At 34.3% G+C, this 19,040-nt stretch overlaps 1 protein-coding gene across 3 annotated transcripts in view; it reads right to left on the bottom strand.

Moving 5' to 3' along the window:
- The window catches only part of LOC113396149 (uncharacterized), a 110,830-nt gene extending 100,423 nt beyond the window's left edge, over nucleotides 1–10,407 (bottom strand). Inside the window, exons 1-2 of one of the 3 annotated variants that reach the window (XM_026633974.2) lie at nucleotides 10,268–10,407; nucleotides 9,548–9,809 (exon numbers count right to left, since the gene is read on the bottom strand). The gene's annotated coding sequence lies outside the window, so the exon portion shown is untranslated. Of the gene's footprint in view, nucleotides 1–9,547; nucleotides 10,174–10,200 lie in introns of those variants that run through there. The other 2 variants (XM_026633975.2, XM_064219785.1) reach the window with 2 other exon arrangements.
- Between the last annotated feature and the right edge of the window lie 8,633 nt (nucleotides 10,408–19,040).

The raw sequence follows: 19,040 nt of genomic DNA, 5'->3' as shown, positions 1-19,040 counted from the left end.
GCAAATGGGCCACCTGATGTTAAGTGTTCACCACCGCCCATAGACAATGGCGTTGTAAGAAATATTAACCGTTCCTTACATCACCAATGCGCCACCAACCTTGGGAACTAAGATGTTACGTCCCTTGCGCCTGTAGTTACACTGGCTCACTCACCCTTCAAACCGGAACACAACAATACTGAGTACTGCTATTTGGCAGTAGAATATCTGATGAGTGGGTGGTACCTACCCAGACGGGCTTGCACAAAGCCCTACCACCAAGTGAATTATTATTAGTTTGATTGTTTCAAGTGTTACATTATAAGTACGAAAGTAACTTCCCGGTTGTTATTCTTTAACGGCCAAACTACTGAACTGAATCCGATGAAATTTTGTTTGAAGCAAGTTTAAACCCCAAGACGAAACGTAGGGTACTTTGTTTTAACGAACACCTGACGACTAACATATAAAACGCAAGCGAAACCGTAGACGACAACTAGTATGTTAATTTTAGACAAAGCGTGTTTAATTGTTATTTACTGACATACTCCGTAAACAGTAACTACTGAGTTTCTAGCCGGTTCTTCTAAGTGGAATCTACTTTCTGAACAGATGGCAGGTTTACATTTCATTGCACACTGTAGCATAATGATACAAAGGCGCTTCTATGCCGATCACTTTAATACGAATTAGAATATATATTTAGTTTTTTAGCAAGTAGGCATGTATCAATTTTATTTAATTATTTATTATCAAGTTTAATAAACGTTTGCACTAAACATGCAAATAAAAGTTATTTACAAGCGATAGTTCTATCAATATCACGAGACATTTAAATAAACACGTAAAAACTTGGATTCGTGTCATACGAAGCACTGATACGAGTTCGAATAAATCAAATCACGTGTGTTAATTTGTCATTCGCGTCTCGAGAGATGGTCCAGTGCATCTTAACCGATGATTGCGGGTTCAAACCCAGCCAAGCACCACTGAACATCCATCAGCACTGAACATTAGTTGACTGCACACCTTGGGAATGAAATGATCGCCTCCAGGCTGTTTCAAATAACTAAAATATAATAATTATTGTACATGCAAAATGAAAAAAAAAAAAAATATCCCGCTGAGTTTCTTTCGCCGGTTCTTCTCAGGTCCGAGGTGCTAAATTCCGAACCGGTGGTAGATTTTTGACAATCAATAAGCAAGTGTAAACACTTCTATATTGAATAAAGATTTTTGATTTGATTTGATTTGATTTGTGCTCTATTTGTGTTTATAATTCTAAATTTCGGTAGAAAATATCACGACACACGTGTATCCATTGTAACAGCGCGGTCGATAAAGGTCCGAACTCCAAGCTCCCATAAAAAGGAGTCTTACTTTACTTTTTTTTTTTACATATTATAAAAATTAACAATACGTCAACGGAACTAAAACGATTTGCGATTGAATATCGATATTAAACCGATACATCGCTTTATTGAGACGCGATGACGATGGACGACTGACGGCTTAGTGATCGATAACACAGTCTCTTTCAACCTGAAATTATTAGGACTGTGCTACACATACTTATCGCAACACAAGGAATAAGATTTCGAGAAAAAAAATTGTGGTGAACAACATTATTAGTTATCATGAGAGCTGTAATAAAATACCAGCTGAAACTGATACACAAACTTCCAACCCCCGTTTAACCCCCTTAGGGGTGGAGCTTCGTAAAATCCGTTCTTAGCGGATGTCTACACCCTATAAGGAACCTACCTGGCAAATATCAAGTTTGTATGCGTTATAGTTTCTGAGATTTCGTGATTAATCAGTGAGCGGTATTTCACTTTTATATATATATGTATATATATTTATATATATAAAAAACATTTACATACTTCGATAATGCAAAAAAAGGCTCGTGTCTGTGCGTCTGTTACTCTTTCATAGCTAAGCCAGTGACCCGAATTTGTTTGAATTTGTTATGAAGCAAGCTTGAACCCAAAGGAAATACTTACTTATAAGTACCTAACAGCTGACGACTAACCAATAAAAAGCGAGCGAATCCGGAGGCGACAACTGATTATTTAAAAACAGTTGATTTTTTTATATGTTTATGCTTATTCGATGGGTGAACCTACCCCGTAACTTGAATTTCTTCTTTATAAATATAAGCTTATTTAGACATTAGTGCTCGCTGGTATAATATAAAGTATCTATATAAATAAAATTATTTAGTAATTAGAGCCGAGATGGCCCAGAACGCGTGCATCTTAACCGATGAACCGATGATCTTCGGGTTCAAACACAGGCAGGCACCACTGAATTTTCATGTGCTTAATTTGTGTTTGTAATTCATCTCGTGCTCGGCGGTGAAGGAAAACATCGTGAGGAAACCTGGATGTATCTAATTTCAACGAAATTCTGTCACATGTGTATTTCACCAAACCGCATTGAAGCGGGGTGTTGGAATGCTCCAAACCTCCTCAAAGGGCCTTAGCCCAGCAGTGGGAAATTTACACACTATTAATGTTGTACCTGGGTTGGTACCACAGCCACATCAGATATTCTATCGCACAATACTTTGTGTTATTGTGTTCCGGTTTAATGAGTGAGCCAGTGTAACGCACGAGGCACATCAAATATTAGTTCCCAAGGTGGCGTAATTTTGATGTGCCAACGCCTAAAGGCTGGTGGTGACCACTTACAATCATGTCACCCATTTAGTATTTTACCTAAACCATAACAAAAATACTTTTACTAAATACATATACAAAGAATATATGATACCTACGTATTACAAAAAAAATCAAAATATTTTTGTGTCTCTGTTCCGACATCTCTAAAACGGCTGGACCGATTTTGATGGGACTTTCACTACCCCTCATAACAGCAGCTAGATAGCTGACGAGAAACTAAGGCAATTTTTTTTTTTTAAAGTCGTGTCCTAAAATTAAAACCCATGACATTCTTAACAAATGCCAATTCAACTACCACGCACACGAAGTCGCGGCTAATAGCTATGAAACTATAAACGTCAAACTAATTCATGAATCGCCAAATTGAACAAACTATCCGCGAAGACCCTTGTTCTACCGACTGAGTCATCTGAACGTAATCTTCTAGCATATAAATAAAGGTTAAACTTTCGAATAACGAAAACCGAATTGTCGTCATGAAATTTGGCAAAGGTTTCATTGGACTATCTAAGAATCTAAAATATTTTTGTAAACTCACAATGTTTCACGTGAAATCGAATTTCGAAAGTCATTTTCTAAAACGGCAGTATCGTTTGGGTGATCTTCAGAATGTGGTCTCGGGAAGGGGGTGAGGGGCGTGGGGGGGGGTTTAAGCGTTGGTTGGGTGAGGAAATTCGGTTTATTCATCTTCTATATGAATAAAAACACAATATTTTTGAAAAATCAATATAAAAAAATACGTATTTAGATTCTTATTATATCCTTGCGAAGCAAGAACGGAGACTAGTACATAAATACAAAATCAAATCTTTAATTCCCGCCAGTGTGAACAGAGCCTTATATCATATTAAAATTTCTTTTTCATGTCGTTTTTTACAAGCACGTTCCACTTCTCATTTGACAAGTCACGTCAATGAAGAACCGAGCGAACACCTGTTCCAAATATTCCAAGAAACGGCGAGAGGGAAGCTCATTAATTATATACATATATACCTATATATATAAAAGTATCTACGATCTGAGATGTCGTCCTGGCCAATTTCGGCAACCGCGACCAATCTGTGTGACAGCAAATGAGACCAGCCAACTACGCAGGACCACCTTGCATATCTTGTGCACCTGTGCGCACAAGTGTGTGCGCACAGGTGCACTCTACTACCTCTAACTCATTATGCGATGGGACGGGAAATCCGAGACAACCGCAAAGCCTTAACGTGATTTCCGAGGCACGTGACTGTTGAACTTTGAACCCGATAACTTTGAATTGGCCCGATCTGAGGTTTTATACCCAGGATTTGTACCTCAGTTCTGCGGTCGGATATTTATCTGGTCACTAGACTAACGAGGCAAGAGTCTAGCACTACAAGCATTCGGAAGCAAGCAGTGTTCTCGTGATCTCCTGAACCCAAAGGGCTCATAAAAAAGACCTTTGGTAACCTGCGGATGGTTCAAGAGCTGCAGCCTTTTAAAGTCCCACACGCCTCTTATCCTTTTGAGGAGAAGGTTTGGAACTTATTCCACCACGCTGCGCCAATGCTAAGGTTCCCTCCTTAAGCAATCGAATTCAGTGTTCCTTGCCCCGTATTTGAACTTAGAATCATCAGGTGACGAAGCCTGCATGTGTCTAATTTCACTTAATATCTGCCACATGTGTATCCAAAAACATATTAAAATGGAGGGGGGGGGGTCTAATATCCAAGGCGACTGGGACATATACGGCCATAAGGCGTGACGTGAGCTTTATATATTTTATCTGTTAAAACGATTTATAGGATAACTTCAAACATTAATATAATTTTTTACATTTAAACTTATCCAGTAGTTAATGTAAATTAATTCAATAGTTAAAAAAAAAAAACAAACAAAAAAAACAATTACAAACGACATCTCAAGGTCAAACGCGAAATTTTCGTTTTAGTTACGCGTTCCGTCCTTGTCCAACGCTTACTGTTCCTTTGCGACGAAAAGCGATAGTTTATACGAAGAAAAAAAAAAAACATGTTTAATTTATATTTCGAACTTCCGATTTAAGAGTTGTTTTGAAACTATTAACTTTTCTTATATAACGTTTTTGTAACGATCTTCAGAACGATTCTAAATTATAAAATAGCAATAATAAAATTCATAATTAAAAAAGTAGAATTTGACATTGCAATATTAAACACTATGTACAAAAAAAAATATCTGTGTCAATCGGTGTAATGTAAGAAAGCTACACATCTCAATATGTTCACACATTTAAAAATTATCGTGGACTATAGACATATACTCTATGCCAACCAAAAGCGGAGAAAAAAACGTAATTTGACAGCAAATTGAAGCGATATCATTGGTCGAGAGTTTGATTAATCTATCATAGATTTTTTCACTATGGATTTGCGAAAAAAATGGCGTTATGAACGTCGACAAAACTGTCATCGGAATTTTGGAAGTTAAATTAAAATGGATATAAATAGTTAAGTGTAACATTGTTGTATTATAAATAAAGATATATTAATCATAAACTCTTAGTAGTGCACAGTATACCCGAGTTATTAGCAAATCGCATGAAATACGTAAATCTAAGGTTTGTTTCTCTTTATTCCTACTTCCATTGGAATACGCTTTACATACATAAAGGAACCTTAAAAATATAACAATCATTCATCGTTTAAAAATGATGATGTAACGTTAAGAATTTAGTACATAAGCCCAGTTCACTTATTTACTTTCAAAACTCTAAGCCACAAATAACTCAAACCTACCTTGAGGTCTGTAATTATAAATATATAAGACGAAAATGTGTTATATATAAAAAAATGTATTAATAGTTCTGAGTGGCGGTTAAGGAAAACATCGTGACGAAACCTGTATGTGTCTAATTTAAACGAAATTATGCCAGGCGTGTGAAGACATACGCACATGGTGAATACCAACCCACATTCCAAAACTTCTCGAAAGTGAGAGGAAGCCCAACAGTGGGAATTGTACAGGCTGTTACTTACTTACATTAATATACGAGTTGTCATATAGGAGCGTCCCATTTCGCTCGATGATAACAAGGGTCTACAAAAAAGGTTTAAATTGAAGGACAACTTGTATAAAACAGAAATATCGTTTTCTTTTGGGGGCAAGACCTTCGCTTGCGTACGTCGAACAACTCAACAACAAAAGTTACATGACAATCAGGCAAATGGTTTAGAAACTCACAGCTGATAAACACATATATCATACATAAACACAAGATATTATAATTTATTAAGATTACATTCGACTCAAAACAGAATTGAACTCGGTCTCTCTCTAAAGGCTCACCAAACTACCAAACCGAATCGTAACGATTTTTCTTTAAATGTAATAATAATTTAACTTTAAATTAACGCAATTGAACACACAAAGTAGAAAAAAAACTAAACGGGAGATTCTAAGGTCAAATAAGTTTAAAAAAAATCGCTACAAGTACGTATAGTATATCCGTCCTTGTCTAATGCATACCGTATAATATGTTTTGAAAGAGAAAACAATCTGTTCTTCCAAACTCTGAATTTATTTCACTACTAGCTGAACCTGCGACTTTGCTCGCGAACATTTTGTAAAACTTCAAAAAACCTTCACCTTCCATTCAAATGATTTTCTAACGTGATTGGTGAAAAATGATCAATTCCCCAAACAATCCCCTTATTCAACCTCAAGGAATAATTTCCGCGATAAAAATAACGTATGACCTTGTCCGTTACTCAGACTATCTTTATACCAAATTGCATCTAAATCGATTCAGCGGCTTAAGCGTGAAGAAGTAACGGACAGAGTAACATTCGCATTCAAAATATTGACCTATATACGACATTTGAAGCGAATGTGGCGCCATCTATACAATCTATGAATTTCGGACCACACATGGAAACATTTCGTAAAGAATTGTTAGACAAAGTATGTACTTATTTATTCACTTGTTTCCGCCCGAGGTTTCGCCTCTATATAGGCTGGGGGGGGGGGATTGTTGTGTTATGTACAGCCTATTTGTTAATGTATAAATTATCTCTATAACAAATTTCATCCAAATCCGTCTAGCCAATAGAGTGCTCGAGTACCAGACTTTCACATTTATAAAATTATCTGATAATAAAAAAACAACTATTCTCACAAACAGATGTGATCTGTATATGGTTAGATAGACAGGGATAGTCTAGCCTACATAATTATCCTACATCACATACATATGTCCATGCCAATAAAACATTACTAATTAAACTAGGTCATAACTTAACCTTTATCAATATAGAAAGCATTGCACTTACTTATTGACTGTCAAACCGTTGAAAGATTAACAGTTTCAAAAAATTCATCAGTACTTATAAAAACTGTAACAGAACTTCAGGTCTGCTATAAAAACTTCATGTCTAAGGTATATTGTGATTCTGCCAGATTTAAATACAAAAAAAATATATATATGTAGTCTTATCAGGATCCTGCTATAATTGAATCCCTTCAATATTAGTTCTGTATAACATGCTCACTTTAAATACCGACATACATACTCTTTTAATACTGTATATAAATAATATATAGTATAATCACCATTGACTCGAACATATCCTATTCATTTGGGGTCAACGTAGTGTTTCAAATTAAAAACACTGTAAAAAAAACCAGTGACTTTATCAGCAGGACAGCTGCACCCTATCTTTCTATTGAATGCCATTGCTTGTGAATATATGCAACATATTATACAGTTATATTTTATGAGCAACATACTAAATAACGATCATTTTCTCATGTAGATTTGTTCATTGTATAAATGGACTACTAGTGAGTAAATATCTTCCACCATTAAGAATATGAAGTTAATCAGACCGCACTGTTCCACAGGGGACGAGAATAACTATAAAATAAGACATACACATAAAATGCAGGACGAAATAAGCATCAACGATTAACCACTAGTAAACTTTGGTCATTGCAATGATTTGAACCAGTCGAGTTTGAACCGTACCTGAATAATACACTCAACATTGATATCGCTAGACATATAAACTAATACACATACTTATTTATTTCCATATAACTTAACTACTTAAAGTTAGTTTAAAAATTATTAAACGTTAATTCCTACTAAACGAGTTATGAACTTTAACTTTTCCAAAACTGTAGAAGAAAACCACCAACAAATATACAACCTTTATAATTTATTTTTAAGATACAAGAGATAAAATTGTTATATATGGTTTGATAAGAACATATTTTAGTAGATTATATTTTATTTCTAGATATCTACAAATTTTTCGAATTTAAATACAATAAAAATTGAATTAACCAAATCTTATCTGTATTTGAACATCTTATAACAGTTATCTCATAAATTGTAAATTTATCTTCTATAGTTACAAATTATAGTAATTATAATGCCACGATAATACAGATGACATATATATATCTATATATAGATATATAGCTATATAGATTATCTATTAAAAAAAAAAATTTTAGATAGTAACTACGTAAGCATTCTCTAAGATATTTAAGCGTATATAAAATTAATTTATGATATAAATAATAAATGATAATTACATTCAGAAAAAATGGCCGTTATTTTATCATCAATTAAAGAAATAAATATGTTATTTTATTTAAAAGTTAAAAAAAAATATTCCCATAATTCTGACCGAATGATTTAATTAAATTATATACATTGCTTTAATTCAATGTTGAAGTATAATTTTTATCAACCTAACAGAGAATAAGAATTGAAATTATTAATTTACATTATATATATAATTATTTATAACAATATAATAAATTCGTTCAGAATTTTTGAATTTGAAATGTGAGCAAAAATATTTTCGAATGCTAAAAATAGATTTTATTGCAAACAAGAAATCGTTTGATGTAAATGAAGCCGTTAATATGGCACAATTTATTTATAGATTCAAAAAAATTCACAAACATGTATTAAAATCTTATGTATTTTGAATTTTAATATATATATATATACGATAACTTGATTCTGCAATATCTAGTTTTTATTACTCACAAGAATATTAATCCACAGATAATATGGATTACCAAGACATTTGAATTAACATAAATTTAAATAATTATTCGTTATACCAAAATGTTATATTAAGTTGTTTATATATATATATATATATATATATAGAACCTGTTTTAGTAAATAATTTATACTAAAATAGGTACAAAGCATATATAGACACACATTAGATATAAAAACTATTTGTTTTGCTCTAAACATTTTTTTTTAAATGCATGTTTTAGTACTAAATCTTAATATAACTGTTAAGCATATATTACAAGGCTGTAATTCTTTTTCCTTTTGCTTCAAGGCATTTAAAGAGAAAGGGTTATAAGGTATTAAAAAATTATGTGATGATAATTAAAATGTTATAAAAACCACATATTTATTTAAAATATATTTGGCTCTTATACATGTAAAGGTCAAAAACTTTGGTCTTTTAAATAAATAATGTTTATTTTGGGACAGTTTGATGTTATCATTTAATAATGAAATTGTTCTTGCATGTAAAGTGGAAAGTATTAAAACACTTATTAAGTTATTGTCATAAACATGTACAAGGCCATAGCTTTTTATATATCCTATGTCCATGAGTTATTAAAATAAAAAAAAAACAACTAGCAATAAAAAAATATTTTCGTATTAGAAGTTGGTACACATGTGTGTTGGTTAAAGGTCATTATGATTAAGGGCATGGTGTCATTTTTGTTAGAAAAAAAGTTTGTTTAATGAAGATAATATAGTCTGTACTGTGTTGTTACAAATAACAATGATAAAAAAAAATTTAGGTACCTAATGTTTTCATAATCGGTCATTCCGATACTTAATTTGCGTTTTAAGTAATATTTTAAATGTGTAATGTAATACTTACAGAAATCGTACGAACGTTGATTACAAGTAATGCATCCGATGCCACTAATATGACCATCCGTGATCATAAAAAGAAAATTCTGCTGTATACTTTCACAAACGGAATGCACTATACACAATTAATATACAAACAAAATAATAAAACTCTCACAGTTACCACAAAACAAACATGCTTAATATTTCTAATCTAAACACTTTGTCAACGATTGCACTAACGGGTATTCCTTGTAGAGTATTAACCCATATTCTAGCACTGTATTACTCTGTAATGAACGAAATTATTACCAATTTACAATAACCCGCTCGACGTCCGTTCGCCGCGAGAAAATACTTATGAAACGTTTTTCGAAAGCGCTTAGACACAGAGACGTCGATCTTTCGAAAATGTACAAAATACAGTGGCGCGTTAAATAGGAAAATCGATAAGCCGATGTCGCCGGATCGAAACGAGAATAATAATTTATCAAAAAATGTAATAAAAACGACATCATTTCTCGTGACGGCTCTGAACTGTCAGAATTTTCTATGCGATAACCGACCGGTTTGAGACAGTCGCTATTATCTATTCGAATAGCGCTAGCGGCGGCCGTCTAAAATCCGCCGGTTAGCACGGCTTGCTGGGCGAGAAGCGACCCTATTAACTTCATCACTTACGACTTTCATATTTGGCACTAGTCGCGAAAAAAATGCAAACGGACACGGATTTGTTTGTAAAACTTACTATTTGTAATAATCAGTGAATTGGAAAATTCCAAATAATGAGTGGCGAGTGAGCGCGCCGTACTCGTCGACTGATACGCGAGAGTCGAGACACTGTTTTCGAAACATTTGGATCGACGTCATTTTTTGGCGTATTTTGAGTTGAATCGTGAACGGGAAAACTCGAAAGCATTCGGTCGTGCGAAAGGGATAGAACCACCTCTGTGACGAACAAAAGTGAACTTTAAAGGCCCTCGTAGTTCATACTCGACTGTTTTAATTTCCTATCGTAAAGTAAGAAAATGAGTGAAGCCGTACTATTTTGAAGTTTTTTTTCTATACTACGTATATCGGCTAGGAGAGAACGGCTGTTTTTCTATGTAATTTTGCGTTAGTGTGAGTGACTTCCCGTATGTGTAGTTATCGTTTGGATAATAAATACACTTGTGGGGGTATTGTATTACATAAAAATTGTGTAGTCAGTGACTGGCTCATGGAATCAATAATCTAAAAATTCTTTTAATATTTTGAGCAAGTCATGTCTGTAATCGAAATAGTTTTGTAACTATCGTGTACAGTTAAACTAACCGTGTAGCGGAATGTTGGTCTAAACTTAAATGCGTTATAATTGAACTGTTTTAAATAAAATATTATTGCGATAACTATAACATATTAACATGCGTGTAATTAGAATTACCCGATAACAGTAATAGAAGAGCTATGCTGTTATGTTATAATATAAAATATAAACTTTATTACGCATTTTAACTAAAAGCAACGTTTTTAAATTTTAAAAACTTGACACAAGGAATAAATACAATTTTTTTTAAAACAAATATCGATTAATTTTTAAATAACGCTGAAGTTTTTTTTTTTAATTCGATAGTAAAGCAAATGAGTAAAACAATATTATTTCGTTATTTATTTAAAAAAAAAAAAAGAAATAACAATGAACATAATATTTAAAAAAAAATGTCTTCGTAAGATCTTCTCATTATTACTCGAAGAAAATATCAAGTTAAAAAAAAAAAAGAAATTGGATCCATGTTGCGTGTTAGCAAAAACATGCCAGTCATTTGAAACTAATGATTTCGAAAGACGAACATACAAAATAAAATCTCTTCGATATTAAACATTTTTATTTTAAAAGACTTTTAAACACAATTGAGTTTTCAAGTGTTTAATTTGTGTTTTTGTAATTGGTGCTCGGTGATGAAGGCAAACGTCGTAATTAAACATGCTTAGAATAAAAATCTATCAAACTTTAGAAAATAATAATCCTAAGCCCAATTGTGGGCAATGGGGCATTTTTATATATAAATATATATTATACGATTGATTTTTTTTAAAATTATTTTAGGAATTATTATTATTTTAGGGCTTGCTGAGAGCCACCAAATATACCTTTTAATCTACCTTTTTTACCTGATGGTAAATGGTCACCACCGCCCATAGACATTGGCGTTGTTACAAATATTAACCATTCCTTACATCGCCAATGCGCCACCAAAATTGGGAATTAAGATGTTATGTCCCTTGTGCCTGTGGTTACACTGGCTCACTCACCCTTCACACCACACCACGATGCTATGTATTGCGGTTTGGCGGTACAATGTCTAATGAGTTAAGAAGAAATAAGAATAAACTTGTAACCCCTGCTTTCCGTTCGCATACGGTACAGAGAACGTTTTTGGGCAATGGTATACGCATATATAATAAGATACCGGGAAATGTAACCAATTTACCATTTACAAAATTTAAAAAGTTCATTAAGAATAAATTAATAAATAAATCTTATTATTCATTAAAAGAGTACTTTTTAGAAAAAAAACGCCTGGATTTAGGCTCGGGTTCCATCACAGGACACTGATTATTGTAAAAAAACAGCATTGTAAATCTGTTTATTTGAAAAGAGCTATAACTATGCGAGTTTCTTGCCGTTTCTTCTCGCTGGAGGCTGCTTTCCGAAACGGTTCATTGTGAAGTTTACTTGAAAAAAAATTGATTTGATTTGATTTGAGTGGGTGGTACCTATTAAGGCGGGCTTGCTGAAAGCCCTACCACCAAATATACCCTTTTTATGTAATATGTAAATATGTTGTCAACAATTCACGAGTGAAAAATGAAATCTTACACAAACGCACAACAGCACTCTTCTATTTGATTCATACAAAAGTTTACGAGAATTCTTGTTCAAAACAGTTATTTCAAAGCCACATCACCATATATTGTGCCATTTACCATAAGGTTGCCCATTTGCCCGTCCGTCTACTTATTACATCAAAAATCTTAATAATTATAAAATATGTAGCATACACGTATCAAAATTCACGAGTGAGAAGTGAAATCTTACACAAACTCACAACGGCGGTCTTTTATTTGATTCAAACGAAAGTTTCGTTAAAGATAGTCCACCAGATACTATTGGTAACATATACCCCTTGACTGCGTTTGTGAGTTAGCAGTTGTGTGGAGGAGGGGGAGAAGTAGTCATTATCTGTACCTCTGATAATGTATATACAGTACTATCTGAACCTGCTGCTTTACCCGCGCGAAATTTATAAAACACAAACTTCAACCCCTGTTTTACCCCCTTACGGGTGTAGTTTCGTAAAATCCATTCGTAGCGGATGTCTACACCCTATAAGGAACCTACTTGCCAAATTTCAAGTTTGTAGGTTTTATAGTTTCTGAGTTTTCGTGATTAATCAGATTTTATAGATTTAATGAAGAAGTGAACAATCTCAATTTCTTATTCATAATTGGTTGAGACTAGGGTTTTACCCCGAATATACATATAGGAATCAAGATGGCCCATTGGTTAGAACGCGTGCGTCTTGACCGATCAATACGGGTTGAAAACCAGGCAAGCATTAGTGAATTTTCATGTGCTTAATTTGTGTTTACAATTCATCTCGTGCTCTGTGAAGGACAACATCGTGAGGGAACCTGCATGTGGTGGAATATGCTCCAAACGTTCTCCTCAAAGGGAGCGGAGGCCTTAGCCCAGCAGTGGGAAATTTACAGGCTGCTAATGTAATGTAATGTAAATAGACTTGCTTAATCTGTTAATTTGTAATTGTTTATAACTATACTTAAATCTATACTACTTAATATTATAAATAAAGTAAAAAAAAGTAACTCTTGCACAGCTAAACAAATGAACCCGATTTGATTAAATAAAATATAAAATAAGCTTGAACACCAAGAAAGGATAAGCAATTTTTACATGCCTAACACCATACAATCAACTCCTTAAACACAAGCGAAGCCGCCGGCGACAACCAGTCGTTTTCATATAGTACCTTGGGGTTTATTTTTAAGTTTCAAATACTGTTATCCGGTTATGTTATTATCGAGAAATGCTCGCCAATCAGCAACCTGATAGCAACACGTCCGTTGCGTTTGAATTGACATTCGGCATTCTCTGATAAAGAGGAACTTATTACGTAAAGTCCTTGTAGTGGAGGTTTTAATTTAATTGAATACGTATTTAATACTAGTCGCCCTTCCCGATTCCGTTCAGGTATAATTCGTACAAAGTTATGCATACTGCAAATATGAGCTTGCGTTGATCAGTCAAGATAAATTATCTTCCAAGTCATATAAATTATATATTTATATATAAATAGTTGTACTTATGTAGGTATTGCGTTCTGACTCGGTGGTAGGGCTTTGTGCAAGACCGTCTGGGTAGGTAGCAACTCATCAGATATTCTACGGCCATACAGCAGTACTGTTGTGTTGCGGTTTGAAAGGTGACTGACTTGCTCACTCGCTTGTTGGCACAAGGGATATAACATTAATATGTTTCCAAGGTTAGTGGAGTATTGGTGATGTAAGAAGTGTTTAATATTTCTTACAGCGTCAATGTCTATGGGAAGTGACCACTTAAATCAGATAGTCAATTGTCCAAAAAAAAAAAATGCGTAATTAATATATAAAATTGTTTTAATTGCATACAAATAATTAATTACAATGATATAATAATAATAAAACATTATTCAACTTCATCGCGTACCGTCACGTCACTGCGCGCGCGCATCGTAGTTTTTTTTTTCAAAAGACGTATAGCTTCGAAGCGATGTACAGGTTGTCTGATATCTGCCTGCACTCAGCCTTATCCCACGCATGCTTTATTAACTTACACGGAACGTGTATCTCCGAAACCACTGTTCCGAATTAAAAAATAAAAATGTCGTTTAAGGAGTATTACTTCATTCATTCGTACTTTAATTTCATACTAGTTTTACATACGCTGGGGTCTCGTGATAGACATTTTTGTCCCTTTTCTGAGCTCTGACCATTATGCAGAATTTCATGTAATCGTTCCAATATGCTTAAGATGCATTTTCAAAATTAAATTGCTTGACTTGGATTGGATTTCGTGTAACAACTCCTCTTAACACAGTCTCCCACTAAAAAGTAATACTGCCTTTGAATCTACAGGCTCAAGCACAATAATATAGTTCCTAAAATTGGTGATGCGTTCAGGTTGTAAGGGATGGTTGTCAGTTCGTGGAATGCCATTGTCCAAGGGCGCTGATGATCATATAACATCAGAACGCTTGCCAATCGGACTATAACAATAAAAAAAAATTTTACATATTTTTTAAGATATTCAAATTTAATTCTATTAGTTTTTCAGTTCTTATCTGTTCTTATCATTTAATATAATAAAACCATAACCGTCGTTGTTTGCGAGTGGAATGCTTTTGGAAAAGATAAATTTTATTGACATTAGGTTCAAGAACTCGTTTTTGGAAAATATTCTTAAACAAATCTACGCTAAGACAGAACATATTAGTTCCCAAGATTGGTGGTGCATTGGCGATGTAAGGAATGGTTAATATTTCTTGCAGCGCGATTGTCTAAAGGCGATCGTGAACCCTTACCATTAATTCCCCATTTGCTCGTCCGCCATAAAATATCTAAAAAAAAAATTACTAAGCCTATTGGCTTAGTAATTTTTTAATTAGCGATAAAACTTACACCAGAATATGCAACGTGTTTCGGAGAAGGTCTTAAAGTATAATATGTAACTACGGCCAAAGTATTGAACTTCATTTGATGAAATTTTGTTTGAAGCGAACTTGAACCTCATGGAAAGACTATAGGCTATACTCTCTTATACTCAAAACTTGACGACCCCCCCCAAAAAAAATTATATGCGTTTCGCAGTTTCAACCCCTTTAAATTTATACCATTGACGTGACAAGCGTAAACTTCATGTTCTCGTAATAAATCAACAGACTAAAGATGAAACAGTTCAGTAGCCTTTCGTCTTCTGCCAATTGAATTTCTTTTTTTTTTTTTGTTGTGTGTTAGCTATAAAGGAACTTTAGAATTATCAAAAACAAATATGTTTTGATAAAGATCAAATTTCACTGAGCGAATATATTGTTTATTAATAATTTACGGGTGGTTGGCCTTTGTCCGTCTAAGTCTCAGATATTCTAACGCTAAACAGAAAAACAAGTTTAAAGAGTATTCAAGCCAATTAAGCAGTAGGCTGCAGGAACATAACACCATGGTTCCAAATTTTAATGGCGCATTGGTGTGCTGTAAGGAATGTTTAATCTTATTATATTAATAGCGTATGCCGATTTTTGTGTGATTATGGGATGGCTGAATATAAAAAATCGGTTATGGTCTCATTTTGAGGAGCTTCAGACGTCGATGTGCAGAAAATTAAAGAGGATTCTTGCGGAATTTTGCGGAAAAAAATTACTGGCCGTGGAGAGCGGTACTACGGCTGTATAAGAAACAAAAATTTCATTTAAAAGAAGTTTCATCATTACAAACTTCCTAAAATATTTTGAATAAACGTATACTCGTAGGTAGCGCCTACAGATACAAAAAATATTTAGCTCAGATTGTCTTTATCAAAGTCAATTGAAAACTTGATACATTCTCACTTAGACATTCGTAACAATAATTCTATATAACGTAGTTATGTACTACATACCAAGTAAATAGTATCTTTTTATACTAACCTTTTTGCGAAGTCGATTTCAAAATCACATTGTAAATACGTTCGTCCATTAAACTTATAGCGCGATATGCTACAAATATGATATTTTCTGACCAATTCCACATTCGTGTCCTCTTTGGAAAATTATCAATTGAGCTGGAGTCTTTGTGCTCAAGTACAGTCTCTCTTTCCTCATTCCCGGGTCGACGGCAAACCAACCGTCTGGAAAGGACCTTGAACACTTCCAGTCGTCCGGTTGCTAGTGAAAATGTCGCGACGCATTTTTTTAGTGGGTATTCCGGTTTACTAGAGCGCGACTTCTTGTGAGGGAATCCCGTAACGAGTTTATCCAGTGAGAACAAAAGATCCTATAATAGTAGTATTTCTGTATTACTGAAACACTGGATGCTTTAACTATTACGCGTAAGATTTTGGTAGATATGTTCGTTAAAATTGCTACGATTTCGCTAATTTACTAAATGGTTCTATTATAAAACTTTATTATTAGTAACTAGAATAGATTTTGACTACATTGATTAATATATCGATTATTAGACGTTGATTTGACTAAATCTGCGATAGCCAATCAAAAGCGTTGGCCAATCACAGCGATTACTTTGTTATAGTTGAGCCCGGCTGGATAACGGCAGACACTCTGACTTAGTTAACGAAACTTATTAAAGTGTTTGACTGACTTAAGAGCCTTATATACGTAAGGCTTTGGGTGAGTTCAAAATTACGGTACCGCCAGATAAACACTGGTAACTGCTCCAGGTATTGTGTCAAATTCATATGTTTAAGTAAAATTGTATCACAAAACGTCCAGGGTACTTTGTTGTTTTAAAAAGCATGTTTGAACACGTCCTGGGGAAAGGGAACCAAGAAGGGTAAAAAGTTACTGGCCCAGTTTGGAAAAATCGTAGATCGGAGGTTTTGTTACAGAATAATTTATACTTAATGAGTTTTATTTTTTATTTATTTATTCGAGCAAAGTAAACGAAACAAATGTACATACATATATCATCAAGTACATTGATATACAACTTGTATATGTTATAGATAACATATAAACAATGATTACATTTACGTATATATTGTGGGTATGATAGGAAACATCACATAAACATCGACTAAAAATCGAATTCTTTTTATTAAATTAAAATAATCGATTTCCAAATGATAATAGAATTTGTCAAGTTGTTCGCGCCTGATTGAATTACAGACATAATCCTTCACATTTATATTTATATCTATACATGCTATCGGGCCGGTATTAAGAGCCGAGATGGCCCAATGGTTAGAACGCGTGCATCGTAACCGATGATTTCGGGTTCAAACCCAGGCAAGCAGAATATATATATTTTTGAATCGATATTCGTTGCCGACGTTTTCATGTATGTACGAATATTATACACTAGTTGTCCCAGGCGGTTCAAACCCAGGCAGGCACCACTGAATTTTCATGTGCTTCATTTGTGTTTATAATTCATCTCGTGCTCGGCGGTGAAGGAAAACATCGCGAGGAAACCTTCATGTGTCTAATTTCAACGAAATTCTGCCACATGTGTATTCCACCAATATGCATACTCCAAACCTTCTCAAAGGGAGAGGAGGCCTTAGCCCAGCAGTGGGAAATTTACAGGCTGTTAATGTAAAAAAAAAGTAATGTAGCTACCGGGTGGGTTATACATACAACTTTTAGAAAACTAATTCCTTTTTTCTTCGTCTAAGAAAGTTGGAATTCTCGGCGTTTCTCAACTATAATACGTATGTATTATACATATAAACCTTCCTCTTGAATCGCTCTGTTCGTTGATGGAAACCGCATTAAGATCCATTGCGTAGTTTAAAAGATCCAAACGGGAAGCGAATTTGTTTTACGCTTTGTGGAAACGGAGTACAGAGGTAAGAAAAAGTATTTTATGTGAATCTTAATAAGTATCTACCGCAGTGGGGTCTGTTTGGACTGGTTGGAATGGGTACGGGGATCGAGGTAACCATGCCTACCTGCGTATCCTCGCAGCTGTCTGAACACTGAAGTTGAGTACGTCAGGTGTTCTTGCGTGCATTAGAGAGGGCATCTGTTTTTGAGCACACATGTATATAGTAGTTCATATAATAAATACATTTATTTGACGACCTCCGTGATCGAGTAGTGTGTTCCGGTTTTCATGGATACGCCAGTCCGAGGTCCCGGGTTCGATTCCCGGCCGAGTCGATGTAGAAAAAGTTCATTAGTTTTCTACGTTGTCTCGTGTCCGGGTGTTTGTGGTGCCGTCGTTACTTCTGATTCTCCATAACACAAGTGCTTTAGCTACTTACATTGGGATCAGAGTGATGTATGTGATGTTGTCCGATATTTATTTGTTATATTTCCCTACTAACATTATAAATGCGAAAGTAACTGTCTGTTACCTCTTGACGCTGAAACCGCTGAACCGATTTAGATGAAATTTGGTGTGGAGATAGTTTGAGTTTAACTTTTGTTTACTTCATCACTCGACGAGGTAAATAGGGGATGAAGGTATGTGTACTATAGTCATATAGAGTTTTATAAATTTAGCTCGGCTAAAGTCACAGGTTCAACAAGTATATTTCAATCTCCAAACCAAAATAACATCCGCGTCATATCGCTTAGCATCGCAACATATATCCAATGGAGCACAGCCGTACTTGTGAACTAGGTTTCTCACACAATCTAGTCGTTTTCCCACCTTTCTCTAAGCCCAATATGGCGATATAAAATCAACTCTATCCCATTTACAATAAGGGTCAATTCATCGAGCATATTTCCAACCTTAGGTACGTTGACCGCGTTTTG

The sequence above is a fragment of the Vanessa tameamea genome, chromosome 29, assembly GCF_037043105.1.
Source record: "Vanessa tameamea isolate UH-Manoa-2023 chromosome 29, ilVanTame1 primary haplotype, whole genome shotgun sequence".
In the NCBI taxonomy this organism is placed as follows: domain Eukaryota; kingdom Metazoa; phylum Arthropoda; class Insecta; order Lepidoptera; family Nymphalidae; genus Vanessa; species Vanessa tameamea.
Note: the sequence above shows the minus strand (reverse complement) of the source record. Positions and strands in the feature narration are given on the sequence as shown.